Genomic DNA, 19,615 nt, shown 5'->3' on the forward strand with positions numbered 1-19,615 from the left:
TGTGCATACACACGTCTGCATATAGATGGATGCTAGCATAGCTTCTTGTCCCAATGGAGCCAGCAATTTGTTCTAAGAGATTTACAGATACATTGAGAGTACATCTAAGAGGTGTAATTCAGTCTACAAATGAATTTTACAGGATTCATTTTAGTTTTAGTTAGGGTTTTACTGCTGTGAAAAGACACCATGACCAAGGCTACTCTTATAAGGATATCATTTAATTGGGGCTGACTTAGAGATTTAGCCCATTATCATCAAGGCAGGAACATGGCAGCATCCAGGCAGACACAGCACAGGAGGAACCGAGAGTTTGACATCTTCATCTGAAGGCTACTAAGAGAAAATTGCCTCCCACGTGGTTAGGAGGAGGTTCTCATTGCCCACCCCCACAGTGACACACTTCCTCCAACAAGGCCACACCTAATAGTACCACACCCTGGGCCAAACATATTCAAACCTCCACAGATAGAGGTCAGGGCAAGGTAGAGACCAAAAGTCAGTCAGAAATGAACTGACCAAAGTAGTCACATTTTGCTTTGGCTGTTTCTGTTTTGCATGCTTTCCCCAAGTGCTCTCCAAACACTGCATGCTGCTGAGCAGAACATTATGGTCCAGCCACCTATCCAGCTCTAGAAAATTCACTGTTAGAATCAACTATTGCTTTTGAAACTTTCCTTAACAGAAACTTGGGGAAAGTCTACCACACAGCCTGCCCGGGTATGATGTAAGTGTTTGAGGACTTTACAAACCCTACCCAGCCTCTCTCCAAGAGTGAGAGAATCTTTTGTTGTTAGGCCCATCTTACCCATTGGCAATAAAGAACTCTTAACCTGACCATTACTGAATGGCATTCTTCCATCCGTAGTGTGGGTATGACAGAAGTACCTAGCAAGTGGGAATATTTGGAAAGTATGTCAAATTTCTAAAATATAAAATTGAACTCAGTATAAAAACAAAGATAGGGAGACAGTATCCACATTAACTGAGTGGAAAAGATAACATGATTTTGCTTGCCCAGAAGTTTTATGCAAGACACTACTAAAGACAATTCTGGAAAAGCAATGTAGGGGAAAATCTGAGGAGATTCTCAAATGGTATTAAGAAGACAAAGTTGGCTTCTGTTGGGTAGAAAGAGTCGCTGACAAGCTCTGACAAGAAGCAACTGTGAGTTGGTGGTAACGGGAAAGTGTGAGCTCAAAGCCAATTAACAGTTTACTGCATCGCTGAGGCCACAGCCAGGGCAGAACAAAAATAGACTGGTTGACAGGGGAATTTTGAAGGCAAATATTAAATACATAGAGAGAAACCTCTGAAGAATTTCAGAACACTCTCTCCTTTTTTTTAAGTAGACGCTTTGCAAAAGAATTTTCTAGTTGGCGCACCCTTTGGGATCTGCAGTGCCTTTATCCACTATAGCTTTGTTGTCATTCATTCTGACTTTATCTATAACTGTTCTTCATTCTGACTTTATCTATAACTGTTCTGTGCTTCACGTCTTGACCTTTCTAATCATATTCACAAAGCTTGTTCACACAGAATGAAGCCCCTACTCCAAATGGTGGAAGAGAGTTCACTTTGAGCTAAATAATGAGTGGCCAGAGTTTGGAAACGTGGTAGTTAGGTTGGCACAGATCCTGTGAGATTCCCCTCTTCTTCTTTAGCATGACTATTAGTGATGCTGTTGTTCAGGTCCTGTTTAATCAGCCACACCACTGAGGTATCATGGGTCTAGCTTCCCCATCATTTCTCAGTTGAGGATCAGTAGACTCCTGATCCTCTGGCTCTTACGACACTTCTGAACCATCTTTCCCAGTGATCCCTGGAACTAAGGTGCAGACATTGCATTATAGATGTATCCACCAGTGCATGGGTTTCTCTTGATCTGTTGATCTCTGAACTATGACTACTTGTTGTTTCTGTTAGGCCCCAGAAAGCAATACCACTGACAGTTGTCTCAAGGTGGCAGTCTGAGCTCAGCCCAGACTGAGCACAAGAGAAACTGCAGGGCAGAGAAATAAAAGTGTACACTCAGTGTTGCTCAGGAACCTAGAAAACGGGTTTCTCTCTGCCAAGAAGAGCTGCTTCTCTTATCTCTCCTTACTTCAGACAGATGGGCCAACTGACTCTCTATTGGCATACACCCATCGCAAATATCAAGGCCCATGCTATCCCCCATGCTTCTTTGCTAACATGTACCTGCGGTACATATCAAAGTCACCATGATGGCCCTAAACTTCTAGGCTGTTCTAGCTTGCAACTTTCTCCATTCCATAACTATACCACTTACTCTTCTCTCTGCCCCCCAAGAGGTAGCCATGGGAGCTTGGGACTCTCCCCAAATGCCTTTGGCTATTCTCTCTCCTCAGGAGAGATAGCCTCATGGTACTTTTATATTTACAATAAACTATGGATCAGCCCTTTGCCTCACCACTGAGGTGTCGGATGCCACTGAGATGCAGTTTGGGGAGGTGAAACACAGGGGCACAGGGACACTAAGCTATATTCCTTCCTCACCACTAGGGTGCCTGGTTCAAGGGATACCAACACACCACTCAGGGGAGACAAAATGCAGCATAGGGCATCCAAGCCCATGTTTCTCTAGGTGAGAAAGAGCAGGGACTGGAACGAAGGCTGTGGTTCTCAAAGCCCTGGGCACACAGGCACCGCTGGGAACTGCAAAGAGTTGAGAATGTGACTCCCATTCTCCTGGGCGCCCAGATGCCAATGCAAACATCGAAGAGTTGGAAATGGGAGGGGAGGTTGAGATGAGCCTGGAGTAGCAGAGGGGCCTTCTGTTGAAAACTTAGGCAAGGCTCTATGTAAGGAAGGCTCCTCCCTCCCACATAGTGGTCCTTGATGAAGGAGACAGTCCCTGCTTGTCCAAACAGTTTATTCATAGTGGATAAGGATGCATACAATTACTTAGTGTAAACCAGAAATTAAGTAAGGATTCCAAGGAAGGGACACTCAGGGCCCATCTAGAGACCTCACTACCATGGAGAACTCTCAGTTTCTATGCTACGTGACCAGTTGTCATGGTCCTCTTAGTGGGGTGTCATGGTCACTTGATCCAGGGCAGGAACCTGGTTGTGAGCCAATTCAAATACCTACCATTCTCAATGATGAGAGTTGCTGAGGGAAGGGAGGGGTTGAATACACTCCATGTTACCAGGTCTTCTGTCTGGTGGCACAGTTGCGCTTGCTCCATGATAAACCTTTTCTTTCTGAGTAAGCATGGAGTGGTCCAGTTCAGTGGTTTCTCTGAACCTTCACTTACACTTTCCTTAATGATCTTTTTTTGCTGTTAAGAGAAACTTCTTGATGATAGGTAAAATCTACACTTGTCTGTGGTTATGGAGATATGTTTTAAAGTGCAGTTAGGAAATATTGGAGTCTAGCAAAATGGAAGCATAGTAGGTTCTTACCTAAGACCCATACCTTCATTATCCCTGAGTAGGCATCTAGGTTTCTAATGTTGGCATGATTTCTCTCCTGTTGGAAGGGCCTTGTGTCCACTTAGACACTTGACTTTGCTCAAGTCAACTTACTCAAGGTTACTATTGCTGTGATGAACACCATGACAAAAAGCAACTTGAGGAAGAAAGGGCCTTTTTGGCTTACTTACACTCCCATAGTCAGGACAGGAACTCAAACAGGGCAGGCACCCGGAGGCAGGAACTGATGCAGAAACTATGGTGGGGTGCTGCTTACTGGCTTGCCCTCTCTGCTCCCATGACTTGCTCAGCTTGCTTTCAAGTAGAACCCAGTATCAACAGCCAAGGAATGGCACCACCCAGAGTGGGCTGGGCCCTTCCCCATCAATTGCTCATTAAGAAAAGGCTCTATGACTGTGTCCTATGGAAACTTCCTTTTCTCAGTTGAGATTCTTTCCTTTCAGATAACTCCAGTTTGTGTCGAATTAAAACAAAAACAAAAAACTATCCAGCACAGTTATTGGTTATTTCCGTGATATGAGTGCCGCTACTGCATTTCTAGATATAGTATGCCATGCTAACATCTACTTCTGTGCTTGAATTCTGAATATTCTCTAAGTTAGAGCCAAAAATTTACTACTACCCAAATCAATTGGTTGTTTTGTACATACTCAAGCTCAAAATTCCATATGGCTAAAAGCACATTTTCATCTTTAAATCAACTTTTAATTAATAAGTTGCTAAATATTTTGTCAACCAGGGGTCAGCATTTCCTTTGGCTGACCTAAAATAAATAAACATATTATATACATAAACATATTACATATTATATATATAAAGAAATGTTCAGGAAGTAAATAAGTACATATAAAATATGTGTAATGTATATAAATATATCTATCATATATTTATTATATAATATATAAATATAATATATTTCAATAATAAATATAAAAATATAGATGTCTTTTATATATTTAATATAACATGTAAATATAAATTGTATAAAACATGTTGTATGTAAATATATTTATGATATATCATAAATATATAACATAAATTATATATACTATATAACATAATGTGTATAAAATATATTATATGTAACATATTACATATAACATTGTATATTTATTTTTATATAATTTATAAATACATAAATTTATATAATTTATAGCTATATAGTATATGTGCATATATGATATGTAAAAAATAATATGAATTATATGAAATTTGTATAAAATATTTTATATTTATATATAAATATTTGTTTTATATGACTATATTATATATATTTACTTTTTGAGAATTTCTTTACATGATATATATATGTGTGTGTGTATATATATATATATATATGTATATATATATATATATATTCTGAGCATTTCTCTAGAATTATCATCCCTATAACGTTTTAACCTGTATCCCAGCACAACCCAGACCAGTACCCTAGAATTGTATTATAGGCTCACCGAACCTTTTTTTTCACACTGATGCCAACTTTATCAATACGGTATCTGTTCATGTGTCCCCTCTGTCTAAACTGTTCGAAGACATGTCACTTCTTTCAGAATAAAAGCCCAAGATCCTTAGTTGAAGGCATACAATCTCTCAGTTCAGTGGTGATTTCTCCATACTCTTGCATTAAAGGCTTATCACTTGAAATTAATGAGATACTAGATGGTCATGAATGGAGGAAGAGCTCACAAAGCCCCAGCTCCAGCTGAGAAACTCTTGGCAGATGGTGGCAGCTGAATGATGGAGTGATTTTATCCTTAGGGTGCGGCACTAGTAGATTGTCCATGCTCCAGTGGCTGGCACCAACGCATACAGGCAGTACCAATTAGACACAGTAGGATATAATTAAAATGTAGAAAGGACATGAAATTGGGCCTAAGACCCATCGTATGGGTCTAAGGAGACTTATATTGGAAAGTAAATGGGGTGATATGATTATAATACATTGTGTGTATGCACATACATATATATATATACATACATACATATGACATACATGCATATATATAGGAAATTCTCAATAAATAATTTTTTAAAAAGTATAAAGCTATTCTTCTGTATCATGTGTATACTGCTTAATATATTAATAGACCATGCAGCTTAAATTTACAATCGCGATATAAATTAGTCTCTTGGTTACTGTCTAGTTTTAAGTTTCGATAAATCCTGCACTGCCAGCTCAAGGAGGTATTTCTCATAAACTTATCCTTCTAATGTGCTTTATCTTGACAGTCGTAATAAAAATACACAACTAATAATTATTCTGAACATAAAATGCACCAATTTCATAATCACCGTCAATTATTGCAGAATTAGACTCTTGTGATTAAACCTATTTTTACTTTAACAAACATAGCTTTTTTATTTATTGTGTGACTCTGAGTGAATCATCAGACTCACAACTGATTGCAGCGGCTCGCTGTGCTCACAATATTATGCTCGCTGTCTACTCACTTGAGTTTGATGCTGCACACTCCGCTCCTGTCCTCCTTTACCGTTTGCAAGGCCAACGAGAGCAGAAACATGGCAACCATCAAGTAATCCAGCCTTCTTTGAGTCTGAAGCTCGAAGAGGCCAAAACTGAAGCCATGTTTAAGACTTCAGCAAAAAAAATAAAATAAAATAAAAATCCTGAGGCTCAATGTTAGGGCATCTATAATATCTTATCAACTCTGGTCAACTCTGCCCACTATTTCTGTGTAATAAGCACTCAGAGATTCTGCCCTGATGGAATCCACGGTGTGATGGAGTAGGTGCCTACAAAAAGCAAATTCCAATTTTGTGTGTCCCATTTTTTTCAGGCTCTCCCTTGTACCGCAATTTCCTCACAATATGTGGTGATAGAGAGATGAAGTGATGGGTAATCAAGAGGCACCTGTAGCTCCAGAGAGCCTGCCAATGAGTCAGAAGACTTCCCATCAAAGAAGTTGTCTTTCAAAGTTAGTACAGCAGATGGAAATGCCAACAGCATTGTGTGCAAAGCCCTAAAGTTAGCCCCATGATGAACCTACTGCTGGCTACGAAGGAACTTACATAACCATCAAATCATCATCATCATCATCATTATCAGCATCATCATCATCATCATCATCACACCACCACCACCACCATCATCATCATATTTATTATTGTTATTGTTGCTGTATTCTTTTTTTTTCTTTTCTTTTTTTTTCTGGTGCTGGGGACCGAACCCAGGGCCTTGCGCTTGCTAGGCAAGTGCTCTACCACTGAGCTAAATCCCCAACCCCTGTTGCTGTATTCTAAAATACAACTGAGTGGTTCTTTTGTCTTTTGAATTGCAGACATGGCTTTGTCAGAGTTTCTATTATAATGAAACAAGACCAAAAGCAACCTGGGGAGGAAGGGATTTATTTCAGGTTATAGCTCCCAGGTCACACTCCTCCACTAAAATAATTGTGACAGGAACTGAAGGAGAGGCCATGGAGGAGTAGCGCTTACAGACTTGTTCCTTTTCCTTGTGGCTTGCTCAGCCTGCTTTCTTTCTTTTTATATTTATTGCGTTTTTTATTTACATTTCAAATGTCATCCCCTTTCCTGGTTTCCCATCCATAAACCCACTATCCCATCCCCCTCCTTCTATGAGGGTGTTCCCCCACCCCAACCACTCCTTCCAGTCTCCTAGCCCTGACTTTCCCCTATGCAGGGGGAGGAGGAGGAGTCCAGCCATGGCAGGACCAAGGGTTTCTCCTCCGATTAGTGCCCAACAAGGCCATCCTCTGCTGCATATGCAGCTGAAACCATAGGTCTGTCCATGTGCAGTCTTTGGATGGTAGTTTAGTCCCTGGGAGTTCTGGCTGGTTGGTATTGTTGTTCTTATGGGGTTACAAACCCCTTCAGCTCCTTCAATTCTTTCTCTAACTCCTCTAATGGGGAACCCGTTCTCAGTTCAATGGTTGACTGCAAGCATCTGCCTCTGTATTTGTCATGCTCTGGCAGAGCCTCTCAGGAGACAGTTATATCAGGTGCTTGTCAGCATGCACTTCTTGGCATCAGCAATAGTGCTGGGTTTGGTGGCTGTATGTGTATAGGCTAAAATCCTCAGGTGGATCAGGCTCTGAATGGCCATTCCTTCAGTCTCTGCTCCAAACTTTGTCTCCATATTTCTTCCTATTAATATGCTTTCTTATACAACTAAGGACCACTTGCCCAAGATGGCACCACACATAATGAGCTGGGAGGTCCCACACCAAACTGTAATAAAGAAAATGCTCACAGGCTTGCCCAAAAGCCAACCTGGTAGAAGCATTTTCTCTCTTGAGGTTCCTTCCCTCTTCCCAGGTAACTCTAGTTTATATGAAGTTATCAAAAACTAACCAGGGCTGAGCTGTTATTAACCTTTGTAGATTTATTTTTTCTTTCCATCCTTTCTTCTTCTACTCCTCCCTTCCCTTCTCCCCCGCTCTCCTCTTCCTCCTCCTCTTCCTCCTCTTCTTTGGACTCAGCAATGGATCAGTGAAAAGGCAGAACTGCTACTGGAGAAAGATGCACAGTGATTCTTTTCATCAACTAGTGACCACACAAACGCCACAATACCTATGTCAAGTACTGTAAAGCACAGCCAACTCCTTTATTTAGAAGAAGCTCCAGGGGCTAAACTCCAATTCCAGGAAGAAAACCACAAAGTCCACTTAAGCAAATATCCTATAGCAAAGCCCCCACCCCCGCAACAGTCAGGCTACAAAAGCAGGGTCAAGGGACACATAGGTAACCTAAGCCATGCTGCAGAAAATAGGTAACGTAGTCATCCTGTTTGTCAGGTGGGTTTGCCTCCATGTTTGGTTCCTGCAGAATACAGCAGAAATGCAGTTTTTAAGATATTAACTTTCTGACCCATATGGACATTCTCCAAGCTTGCTATAACTACACTAAATACCCTGCACCCCTACACTTGAAGCCCTTACTTCTGACCTGCTTCCACAGTGTCTGTGAGAGTTCTTGCTCTTGAGCTCACAATAAAGACCTCTGTGCATTTGCATCAGAATTGGCTTCTTGGTGGTCTTCCGAGTCCCTGCGACTTGGGCATAAAAGTGCATCATCCAAAACCAAACATTGTTAGGAACCCAAATTAGCTGCTATTGATAGAGACTCTTTTTATTGTTTTTATGTTATTATTAATGTCTGTGTGAGTCGCCTATGGACCTCAGAGGTCAATTTTCTGAAGTCAGTTCTCTCCTTGCACCTTGCTGAGGCAGGGTCTCTCTTGGTTTTGCCACTCTGACTAACCCAGTCTGGCTGGGCCATGAGCTTACAGTGGCTCTCCCATCTCCCTCCCATCTCCCTCCTATCTCCTGGCAGGAGTTACAGATGCCTGTCCCCCACACCTGGCATTTTGTAGGTTCCAAGAATAAAACTCAAGTGGCCAGGCTTCCCCAGCAAGGACCTTTGCCATCTCCCTGGCCCGTTATAAACTAAATAAATCTCATATTTAAAACACTAATAGGAAAATATAATTGAAATAATTTTATTACTGGAAAAAACGCATTTAACCCAAACATAAGGTCTTTGATAGCAAATCTTGTAAGGGAATACAAAATCAGGAAGAAGTCATGAAAATACAAACACGGATGCCAATATCCTCAACACAGACAACTTCAGCACTGAACACACCTCCTACCTCCCAGGAGCTGGCAGTTCATTCCAATTCAAATAGGAGTGACCATAGCCTGGGAAGATAGATTCAAACTGCCCCAAGTAGCATGCTTGGAACTGAGCTGTTACAGGGATTTCTCTTCACTTTTGGATTATCTTTGAGAGAATGCACTTCCAAGGTCCTCAGCAGGCACAGGAGAAAAATAGGTCACAAATAAAGTCTTTCTTTAAATTCACTGGTGAGAGCATTACTAGCTGACTTATGGCAAAGTAGAGTATTAAGATGAGCCTTTGCCCTACTCCAGGATATTCCATATTGTATGAAAAAGAGACTCAGCTCATTTCTAAGTTCTCTTGATGCCTGCTGTAGCCTCTTTAACTTATATTCATCCTGTAAACACACACGTGCCTACAGATATAGACACATTTACCATATGCTGTGTGCTGTGAGAGTTAATGTCACCTATTAAAATTGGAATAAGAACTTCATTTGCCATAGCCAGGTGAGCAAGATTATCTGGCAAATTGCTGGCACTGAAACTTGAAGTTTTCCTTTTAAATTCAACCAGTTCAGATAGTATGGAAAGACACAAACATCTTAGATATCATAGGAATTATCTGGCTACAGTTTTAGCCTTAGAGGTGGAGAAAGCCAGTGTTCACCAAATATATACCAAAGGTTTGACCTGAGAGTGGAGAGGCTCTTCCACCAGACACAGAAGTGGGCAAGCTTCAGTTCATTGCTTAAAAGATCACCTGAAATAATTTGACTGTGTATCCACAGCATTCCAACTCTCCAGTCGGAAGTTCTGATCAGTTAACAAGTCTTGCAGAATCTGGAATACAGGCTCTTTTTATGGGAACTCCAATTCACAACCATAACTTTGCCCTACAAGAGGGACCTTGTGGTGCTGTTTGTCACACTTGTCTCACCCTCAAGTCACCAGGCAATGGAATGTGAAACTCTCTGAATGGGCTGATTGGCTTTATCCAAGTGAAAAATCCATTTTTTTCTGTCTTTCTACGAAAATTGTTTGCGATAACATACTTATACAATGGGCTAGGTACAGGGAGAACTACTAAAAGTCACTTCCTTAAGTTTGTATATATATCGTCTCTAATCAGAACTGACTATTCTAAAGCAAAAGAGACTGATTAATGTATATTTAGTTAATATATAAATTATGAAAACAGCACTCAGAAAACAAATGACAACAAATACTGGTGAGGATATGGGAAGAGAAAAACCCTTATTCAATGCTGGTGGGATACTCCTGTAGCTGTCAGTGACTACAGACCCCAAGCTCAAGGCGCATGTCCACACTGTCCCCTGAGCATCCCCTAGAGTTCTCGTCTCTCCACTCAGGCAAAGCCAGGATCGCCAACTTCACCACAGAAAAGAAGTGTAGGATGAGCCAATACGAAGCTGATCTGTAATTTATTAAGGAGAGATTTTTAACTAGGTTTAAGCACAGGGATTATCAGAAAGAAGTGACCTGGGGAAAAAAGAACACCACACATACAACCATGGGTGTGGGTGTCTCAATACTGAACTAAACTTAAGTGTCTCAGCCACAGCCATGGGTACAGTGCCAATGGCCCTTGGAATTACATTATCAAGAAGGGTTTTAAGGGAATTTTCTTTGCCTTGGGGGTAAAGGAGAGCATAGGAGTGGTGGTTCCTAAGGTGCACTGGGAAGGATTACGATCTTATAAAGAAAAACCATGGGCTACAGAAATGGCACAACCCACCTTCCTCTAGAAATGGTGCCTCTTGAGAGATACATAAAAAGTTACAGATTATAGTTGGCAAAGGAGAGAGGCCATAGTTGGCCATATATAAAAGAATAAGGTCATAACGTAGACCATTACGGCCAATTTTGTTCATTGTGCTTCCAATTTCCTCTTCATTTTCCCTTTTCTCTTTCCTGTCTCACAGTGCCTATGGAAATTAGGATAAAGGCTTCTCAAAAAATCAAAAGCAGAATTGCTCTAAATATGGCTCTATTGCTTCTGGGTATATGCTCAAAGAGCTGTTAGTCCTACCACAGAGATACACTGTGGTTACTGCTGCAGAATTGACAACAGCTACAAAATGGGATCAGTCTAGCCATCCAGAAAGGTAAAGAAAATGTATGTAATGGAATGTTATTCAGCTATTTTTTTAGAGACCACGACATTTGCCTGAAAATTATTGGAAGGGGAAGATATTGTTAGATACAATAAGTTAGATTCAGAGAGGCAAATATTGCATAATTGCTCTTGAGAGACCAGAGCTCTTGGGTTCAGACTCCATCTTGGAGACCCTGAGCTAAGGTTGAACTCAAGTTAACTAACAGGCCAGTAACTGGCACCAGTTTCCAGGCTACCCCTCAATAAGACCTGCATCTAACACCAGCTCCCAGGCTACCCCCAACAAAACCTACATCTTGCACCAAGTTTCCAAGTTATTCCCCAACAAATCTGCACCACCAGGTTATAAGTCTGTCCCTAACACTTCGCTTCCTAACAATCACCAATCGGGAGGAAAGCAGAAGTTAAGTTCATGGTTTGGCTCCCAGCACTAACCACTTATCTTAAAGGCCATAATGGCCCCCCAATCAGATGTGTACCTAGCTAGAAACCCCCTTCTTGCCTCTGTAAATGCTTGCCTGAAACTGGGCTCAGAGCCCCTTCCCATTCTCCTGCATCATAGGCAGTGATGTGGCCCAAGCTTGAGCTTGAATAAAGAGATCCTAATGGGATTGTGTCAGGATAGGCTCCTTGGTATCTTTTGGGGTTCATGAACATTTCCTGGTTCAACACTCATATATTTATGAAGTACCATGTGGCATTTCCCTGCATCTAAATATGTAGATACCACAGAGCCAAAGTCAAGATAAACCTGTGTCTTATATTAAGCACATTTACTATCCTTTGTAGTGTTTTGGAATTATCAGCACAAAACCGGTAATGTATGTAAGCAATCCATCACTTTAATCATTTTTAATGCTATACCATAACAACGTATCTGACACCCCTCTGAGCTATAACTTGGTACCTGACACTCATCAACCTCTCCTGTTCCCCCACTCCATCCCCAGGCTCCAGTCACTATGGCAACTACCACTCCACCCATAACTTTCTACAAGATCAACTTCTTTACATCCACGTATGAGTGAAACCGCATGGCACTTGTATTAGCTTTTTTCACTTAACGCAGCAATCTCCAACTGCATAAAATCTAATGTCACAAACAGTAGGAATTTGTCTGAAAAGATACATATTATTTCTTATGTTGCACCTACCATGTTTTCTTCATCCTCTAGCCCTACTCCCTGAATGAATATAGGTGTTTCCATCTCCCGCTTGTTGTAATGGTGCAATGGTGAACATAAGCCTGCCAAGGCCTTGTTAACATACATACCCATTTAATTCCTCTGGATCTAAGTCTAGAAGTGGGATTACCAGATCACGCGGCACTATCTTTGAAGTTTTGAAATTTCCACACTGGGTTTAATAATAGTTGGGCTAGTCTACATTGCAACCAACCATGCTTAAGGGTCCCCTTCTGTACACATCCTCACGGGCACTTGCTAATGTCACCCTTGCAGAAACGCAGTGCTAGTTCATTGTGGTTTTGATTTGCATTTAGGAAAAGTTGCATTTAGAGTTATTTCTCCAGTCCGTTGGATACTTGTATTTTTTCCTTTTCCTTGTGTAGCTGGAATATTAATATTTGTCCTCTATATGTATATATGTCAAGTACTTTCTTCTGTTTTGTAACTGCCTTTCTCACTCTGTTGGTTGTTTCCTTTGTTGAGCAGATTTGTAGTTGGATAAAATCCTGTTTATCTATTTCTTATTTTATTTTTTCTGTCACTTCTCATCCCCGCCCCCCCCAAAAAAATATGCCCTCGCCAGTTATAATTTCCTCAAGTACTCCCACAGCTTTTCTTTTTTATCAGTTTTATAGTTTCTGGCTTCACACTGTCTTCTAACAATTCTGAGTTTATTTTTGTAACTGTAAGAGATAGGATCTAGTTCCTCTCTCCGGAATGTAACATCCAATTTTGCAGGCATTATCCCCAACTGTCTTTTCTCCGACACATGATCTTACCAGTTCCATGGACAGCCAGAGAGATGGGGATAAACACAAAGGTTTATGCCTAGATCACTTCGGGTCACCCAGTTTATGTCAGGTGTTGTTGTTGTTGTTGCTGCTGCTGCTGCTGCTGCTGCTGCTGCTGCTGCTGCTGCTGCTGCTGCTGCTGCTGCTGCTGCTGCTGGGTTATTCTTGCTTGGCTGGTGAGAGATCCTTTAAGCTGCATCCTGTGTCTCTTCAACCTCCACTCACTACTTTTTGGGGACTTCTCACTTCCTTGGTGTGAGATGTATCCAGGTTCCCCTAAATTCCCTGTGCCTCAACCCCAAATTACCCATTTCTCTACGAAAATTTGAGAGTATTTGTTAGAAAGCAGAATTCAGAAAAGAAACTATGAACTCTACCTGTACTCATCAGTCCAAGGATCTGACTATCTATAGGCCTTCCCAGGGCTAAGAGGGGCATATTTACTTACATATTACTATATACTGTACATGAATATTCAAACACATCTATCAATCTACTATATACATGAAACTATTATTTTACCTGGTACATGTAATTTTGATCAGACTCCACAGGATTTATTCAAGCACTTCCATTTTCCTTACTAATTACCATTCATTCATTTGTCCCTCCTCTCCCCATCCCTACTCGCTTCATAGATGAAGAGACTAAAGTATTAAAAAACTGTCCAGTCTCATCTGGCTGTTAAGTGATTTAAAAAAAAAAACAAGCTTCAGATCCAAACTGTATCTCAAATCTCAAGCTCTTCATCACTAGATGAAGCAAATAGAAGCAAAATCAGGATTATTCATACCCAAACTATAATAGAAACAATTTTGCAAACACACATAACTGGCACCAAGTGTCCATCTCAGAGCCCACAGAGAAGCCGCTTGTTAAAAAAATTTTTTTCTCTCCATACATGACTTAGTTATTAGAGAGGATAAGTGAGTTCAAGCACCTTCAGAGCATCTACAGCTCCTTGGAGGGCCACTCAACAGGGACTGGTAGTGTCTCGGTAGGTAGAATGTTTGCTGGGCACATTTGAGAGCCCGAGTTTGCATCTCCAGGATCCATGTAAAACTGGACAAGGTACCATAGGTCTACAACCCCAGTATTTCTACAAAGAAATGGAGACAGTGGTGGGGCAATCACTGAAGTTCACAGGCCAGTGAGAATGCTACCGTGGAGGCAGACAGAAATCCCTGTTTAACACCAAGTAGGGCTTTAACACCTAGTGTGGATGCTACAGGGTACACGCTGTGTTTGAACTAGTGAGAATGCTATGTCCTGTGGTTCCCACACCAGTTTCAACCTTCACATTACTATTCTCTCTCCCGAGGGTCAACTCCACCATGCTTTTAAGAATAGCTTTTAAGGCTATTAACCAGGGTGGACTTACATCTGTCGCTGTCAGAGGAAAGGGCCGTGCAGTTATCGTCACACAGAAGAGAGCACCTGTCAAATTACTGGATTCCAGCACGGTGACTCATTTGTTCAAGATGACTGAAAGCATTGGCTGTGTGGTGACAGGAGTGACAGCTGACGGCAGATCCCAGGTACAGAGGGCACACTATGAGGCAGGTAATTGGAAATACAAATATGGTTATGATATTTCTGTGGATATGCCATGTAAAAGAATTGCTGATACTTCTCAAGTCTACACACAGAATGCTGAAATGAGGCCACTTGGCTGCTGGATGATTTTAATTGGTATCATGAAGAACAAGGCCCTCAGGTGTACGATTGTGATCCCGCAGGCTACGACTTGTGGCTTTAAAGCCACGGCGCCGGGAGTTAGACAAAGTCAGCTTCCTTGAAAAAAAGAAGTGAAGAAGAAATTTGATTGGACATTTGGACAGTGGAAACTGCATTTCTATGCCTGTCTGGTGCTCTGTTGATTGATTTCAAACCTTCAGAAGTAGAAGTTGGAGTAGTTACAGTTGAAAATCCTAAATCCAGGATTCTTACAGAAGCAGAGATAGACGCTCGCCTCGTTGCTCTAGCAGAGAGAGACTGAACACTCTCGTCACCTTACCAGATTCAGGAGGCCACATGCCTGTGTGTTTGATAACAGTAAACTGACATCATAGAGGCCCTGGATTGGAGATGGAACCTCCCCCATTCCTCCTGCCACTGGCTGGTTAGGGCTCTATAAATAAAAATGGTGTTTTTGAAGAAAAAGACAAAGAGCAAATAGAAAGCCTACACGTGTGTGCTGTGTTGTGTTATGTTAAGGCACACTCAAAAGCATGCATGCATATACTGTACACCCATATGCATACATGTACATACACACTAATACCCCTAAATGCAACAGGGTCTCATGTAATTTTTGCATGCCAGTCAGGGAGAGATGGTTGTGTATTTCTGTTTGGTCCTTGGCTGTAAAAGTCTGTAGGGAATAAAGCCAGGCAATGCCAGAAGGTTCCAGTCTAATATCTTAGCTCTTCATGTCTTTCCTCTTCTGATATTTCAGAAAACTATCTCAGGCTAGTAAGTAAAATGAGAAGCTGCCAGGAGTACCCATACCACTCTGTGCCCTTTGGCCTAAAGCAGTGAGGGTTTTGTTGTTGTTTTGGTTTTGGCTGATTTGTTTTGTTTTTAACTAGTAAGATTCTCTCCATTTTTTAAGTAATAAATAAAACCCCCTCTGTTTGGGGTTTTTTGTTTTGCTTTTTAATATATTTTGATAGGCTCTATAACATTTCAAGAAATGTTTTGTCAGGCTGAAGAGATGGCTCAGAGGTTAAGTGCATTGGCTGCTCTTCCAGAGGTCCTGAGTTCAATTCCCAACAACCACATGGTGGCTCACAACCATCTGTAATGAGATCTGGTACCCTCTTCTGGCCTACAGATATATATGCAAGCAGAACACTGTATACATAATAAATAAATCTTTAAAAAAAGAAAGGAAGGAAGGAAGAAAATAAGAAAGAATAATGTTTATCAATGGAAACTGAAAATGTTGACAGAGGAAAAACCTGGGAAATGTCATTTATTTGCTCCAAATGTACATGAAAGTATGTATAAGGCTTACCTAAAACGTGCAGGAAACCATACACTGCACATTCATGAGAGATACACTGCTATGTGACTAAGACAGTAACCCCAAAATGACTTTCAAGAGCAATCCAGTTTCTGACATTCAAACATTCATTGGTGCTAATAAACAACGACAAGTCACTAATCCATTAAAACCACCACTTAAAAAGAAACAATTAAGGTCGTCAAAGCCAACACCGAAACGTAAAAGGGATTATGAAGAGACTGACTTACAACCCTTGACACAATTAATTCTTCATAGAGACACTTCATAAGGAAATGTCAGCCCCGAATCTTCCCACTTTGGAGGAAAAAGAGTATAATTATACCTATTCTCAACAGGGGTTACAGTTATTTTGTCAAAAATTGTTAATAACTGACAAGAAAAGTGGACATAGCCCCCTTAAAGTCTTCAATTTTCTTACATTTAGCTTTAACCAAGTCTTCAGAGAAATATAAAGGGTAGTTTCTCTTCAGATAAGTAAATTCCTGTTATATATATATATATATACATATATATATATATATATATATATATTACATGCTAACTAGAATACAAAATAGAAGGACTTTATAATTCACTATAATAACCAAATCGAAAGTTGACTATGCTAAGCCTTTACTATCCCCCACCCCTAAACAACCACAAACCCACTTTTGTTTACACATCCCCAGAAAAGTCTCCTTCCTCCATACTTTTGTTGATGTAGCCTTTGGAGACTTTTGGTGCCCAAACAGAATTCCAAAAGTGTGAGGCAAACACACAACACCAGAGACCCAGGACTTGAAAGGGAGATCTCTTACTACAGCTTTATTCAATGGTTGATAGTCTTGGAAGGATTTGAAGCTTGAAGGGACCAAATCAAATGTCCGTGTTGGTAAAGAGGGAGAAGAGACACTTCCCTTTGACTTCCCTCTGAGTGATGACATCGATATATCTCAGAGCAAGACTTACTGGAACCAATCTGGTCAATCTGTCAACTCAATACTGAGCCCAGACCAGCTGTTCCGCTGCTAACACAGGAAGGACTCTATAGAAAGCAGACTCTCTTATGGAGGGGTGTGTCAACCCTAATGCATCTCCTTTCCTAAGAGTAGCAAAAGAGTAGAGGCTTTCCACAGCCCACCTCTTCTACTAGGTCAGCAGCTGAATACACTCATGGCTCCTGACTTGTAGTTCTGAAAGAAGAGAGACACACATGCACGCACATGCTATAACTTTGTATCCAAGTCATTAAGATTTGTTGCTAAGGTGAGCAGACTCTCTAACACATATTAACCTGAAAGAATATTGTTTTACCTGTAGATCCTCATTCTCTTTTTGGAAAGGTTCATACATAGGCAATTGACAATTATATAATAGTATATCTTATTATATTCACCATTTATCACTATCTAGTACCCCCTTCTTTTGCCTCTGACCCCTTCTTCTTCAACTACTCCACCAGTGGTGACATCATTAGAGGAAATGACATCCCCTCACCAGCAGAATTATCATTAATAGTCATTAGCTTCTATGGCATTTGGCAGAGCTTCGGGGGTATCTCCTCCAGCCATGGTGGAAAAATGGATGCTAAGTCCTGTGCAGGTACCATGGTTACTTTGTGTTTGTGGTTGCAATGTCAATGCCACATCTGTGTAGCAGCTTTTCATGACCTCCTTCTCTGTCCTTTGACTTTTAAAACACATCCATTCTTCTGTGCTATTCCTGGGGCCTTGCAGAATGTCTTACTTCTGCTTCACTACCTATAAAATGGGGTATCATTTGCTCACTCCCTCCAAAGACGTTTTGAGTAGAAACAGAATCCAAAGATCTTGGGAAAATCCGTATTAACAATCACAGTATTTTATTACCTTCATGGGTTTATTTTTTTCATCTGATACAATGAACATTAATTTTTCAGCCACCCAAACTATTCACTTGGAAAAATCTTGTTTAAAATGATCTGGGATTAGCAAATCTTTCTCTTCAAATAATTACAGAGCTGTGCACAGAGCAATTATTATATACTTCCAGTACCGGCCTTTGGTTCATGCTTCCTATGTCATGTCTTGTCTGTCAGTCACTGTTGGGATTCACTCTGCTCCTGCATTTCTTTTGTCTTTGTTCCAACTAAAACCCAAGGAACTACTTAGCTGTCCCAAGGCCTTTATAGACTGGTACTCGTTTGCTGGAACATGTTATGCTGTCCCTCTGCTTACCTCAGACTAAATAAAATGATTCCATATGAACACAAGTCCATATTCATTGTCAGTAGAGAAAGTAAAATGTATTTCATGAGTTTTGTCTTGTCATCTTCTGTGGCTATCCCCTCACTTTGGAGTAAAATTCAAGATCGTTTACGAAACCATTTTCTCAAAGGAAAGTGGGCAATGTGTATTCATTGAGTAATAAATGATAAAAGTTCTAAGTAATATAGTATGTAAATAAAGTTACAATTAGAAGTGACCTTAGGAGAGGTACAAATATGGCAATAGTATAATGGAGATGAACAATTGGTTGAAATATCTAGGTGTCACCAGAAAGACTGTAGACAAATAAATCATGTCTTCAAGTCTAGTCAATGCCTAGAGAAGACATGGAGGAAGAGGAGATGAGCCTTCAGTCTAGACATTTCTTGCTTATAGAAATTGAACTTCAAAGATCTAGCTATCAGATCAGGATTCAGAAGAAGGGAATAACCATGGACAGAGATATGAAACCAGACCTGGTGTCTCTAGCCCAATATACAGAAGCCCAAATAGTTCTCTACACGTCAAGAATCACCATCCCAATCAGACATGACCTCTGAGATTGGCAAAGGACTAAAGAAACGAGAAAGGGAAAATTCCTTGGCAACTACCCAGATTTGGAAGCCAGATTTGAAAAAAGGGAATCTTTTCCAAAGCACATCATGCTCATGAGTGTGACTATGACAGCAAGAGATGACATCACATGGTGCTCCTAGTAAGTAACTTAAGGTTGGAGAGATCAGTTAGAAAGGGATAGGAAAGCCATAGTAAGAAGCTTGGAGAAAGTAGAAGATATCAATGAAGTTTAGCTCATGGTGGGGACTGTAGGCAAGAGGAGTTTATGAAAAAAAAAATGTGGCTTGATTTCAAGTGTTCTTCTACCTAGATATAGTACAGACCATTTTCCTCAACTGTACACACCAAACCAATATTTGGATTAAAATGCCATTGTAAAAGCTGTCAGAAGACAAATGTGATCATAATCAGTACGGAGCAGTGACCTTCATGTTACAGGAACTCAGTGCAAAGATAAATATTGCAAAGGCTGGCAGCGCTCAATCCTTTGGCAAGGCCCCAACCCCTGTACATAGCTAAGCTTCATATTTTAAAAAGTAATACCCTTTTGAACACAGATTGTGGCTAAGATTTTGTTGTGTCAAACTTAGAGGCTAGTTTGAAA

General features: G+C 40.6%; 1 long non-coding RNA gene and 1 pseudogene across 2 annotated transcripts in view; both read left to right on the forward strand.

Moving 5' to 3' along the window:
- LOC147998589 (uncharacterized) overlaps positions 1–19,615 on the forward strand; it is a 63,265-nt gene that overhangs the window by 9,639 nt on the left and 34,011 nt on the right. Inside the window, exon 4 of one of the 2 annotated variants that reach the window (XR_015645158.1) lies at positions 6,260–6,759. The exons of the other annotated variant lie outside the window; for it this stretch is intronic. This is a non-coding gene — a long non-coding RNA (uncharacterized LOC147998589). Of the gene's footprint in view, positions 1–6,259; positions 6,760–19,615 lie in introns of those variants that run through there. 2 annotated transcript variants of the gene reach the window in all.
- Positions 14,396–15,334, forward strand: Psma6-ps1 (proteasome 20S subunit alpha 6, pseudogene 1; annotated as a pseudogene).

Source organism: Rattus norvegicus, chromosome 20 (assembly GCF_021556685.1).
Source record: "Rattus norvegicus strain SHRSP/BbbUtx chromosome 20, alternate assembly SHRSP_T2T, whole genome shotgun sequence".
Classification (NCBI taxonomy): Eukaryota; Metazoa; Chordata; class Mammalia; order Rodentia; family Muridae; genus Rattus; species Rattus norvegicus.